Raw genomic sequence first — 1947 nt, forward strand, 5'->3', positions numbered from 1 at the left:
CTGCACTTCTTTTTAACAACCTTTAGTGATGTTGTAAAGGAAATGGAATATAAGGGGCGGTTAAAATTGGTAATTTACCTACGTCTGACAGTATTAACATTCAGTTAAACGATAATGCCCGGTTTGCGTGCGAAGGTATACTCAGCTGTTCGGACATGGTCTCATTCCTGACTATCGATGAGTAGCACTCGAACAGAGCTCCATCCGACTCCAACTCCTGTCCCGTTGATTGGACAGTAATGACTGGAAAATGTGAGCACTCAGTCCGTGGCAAGTTGTAAAGGTGTTAAGTGCTCTGCCCTTCTGTTTTGCCCTTTATAAGATTTTATTCCCTTCGGGTGACTACGTTTTTATCGCTGCCCCTGGGACTCTGGAACACTGGGGCGTCCCTGATAATAATGTCTTTCTGAAGTTGGCAACTTGCTAATGACGAAGACACCCAAGTACAGAACAGTCATTAAGAACCGTGTTATGACAATAGTCCCCGTCAAAGGGTCTCTCTCTCCTTCCCGGTATTAAATAGCCGCTCCGATAAAGAAAACTTTTCCAACTTCCAAATTTGACTGTCTGTTAAAACTTAATTCTTCCCGGTTTATTGTATTTTATTGTTTTATTCCTGAATATCGAAAACAAAAGAAAATCGGTAAATAGCTTTTATACTTGACTCTCACAATACTGTATGTTAATAGTTATTGTAAAAGTCATGCACTGAATGGAAAAAAAAGATTTTCCAGTAATTTTACAATGAATTCTATTAGTACGCTTTTAGTCTCCAGATAAACCGCTTCTTTTAGTAGTTATAAGAAGAGTACTTAATACATTCTGATATTTTGGGCTGTTACGAACTGTACATTGCACAGGTTTTTCGTATTGGAAAACTTTGAATCTTTCCACTTACAACTCATTAAAAGATAATTTATTTCTGAATCGCGTATAGTAATCATAAATTCAGAGTAGTTGGAAATAAATGAAAAACATTTATTTTTAACTTCAAATTATGAAAATAAAACTTGTACAATCTGCAATCTAAAGAGCAATGAGTAGTATTACAACACAACTTGACTTGTCTATTACAACACAAAAACAGTCATACAACTCTCACAGTGTATAAAAAAATAAGTGGTTATTTTCAGTCACTCCAGTAGTCAAATAGCTTCATTTAAACAATTTTATAGAATCGAAATAAATAAGAATTGTTCTGTTGCCACAATCTTACTCGTTGTAATAATTTTGTTGAATGTGTTGTGAGGTTTCAGTAACCTGCATTTTGTTTTGCTCATATCGTCGTTATCTCAATAAATGGTTTACTTTATCTACAATTTATTTTACTCTAACCCCGAAACGAAAAAGTTGCACACTAACACTAAATTCACATTTTATTTCAATTGAAAGTGTATTACCACTAAATACATGTCTTTTTTGCAAATGTATTGTAAGTTATAGAACAAGGACCTGTATTCCAATATTGTTTGCTAGTAAAACTCAAATTTCTATGAAATTTAAACTCAGTATAGTCAATAAAGAAACAAAAAGGAATATTTACCTGGGACATTATAGGTATTAAGGGTTAATGTCATTTATAAATTGAAAGCATCAATTTCCAAGTCAAGGTGCATTAAGCAGTTTGGGAAATGTTATTACATTAAAAATCAGAACGGAGCTTTAGGTATATTACGTAACTTTGTTAAAAGGATTTTTAAAACTTATAAGTTTGAACCATTAATTTGATTTATTTAATAAAATTATTTTTCATTCAGTTTAAAAAGTATCAGTACTTTTTTTAATACATTATGCTGTCATAAAAACTCTAACCAATCATGTTGTATTTATTGAAATTTACAATTACATTAACTTGTATTCCTCGCAAAGTTCCCTTTACCTCAAGGCACATTGCAACCCAAGCTATTCCGTAAATTGGTAGTAATCCGTTAGAAACGTATACAGGAC

This window comes from Halyomorpha halys, unplaced genomic scaffold, assembly GCF_000696795.3.
Source record: "Halyomorpha halys isolate HHAL.00 unplaced genomic scaffold, Hhal_1.1 Scaffold184.1, whole genome shotgun sequence".
NCBI lineage: Eukaryota > Metazoa > Arthropoda > Insecta > Hemiptera > Pentatomidae > Halyomorpha > Halyomorpha halys.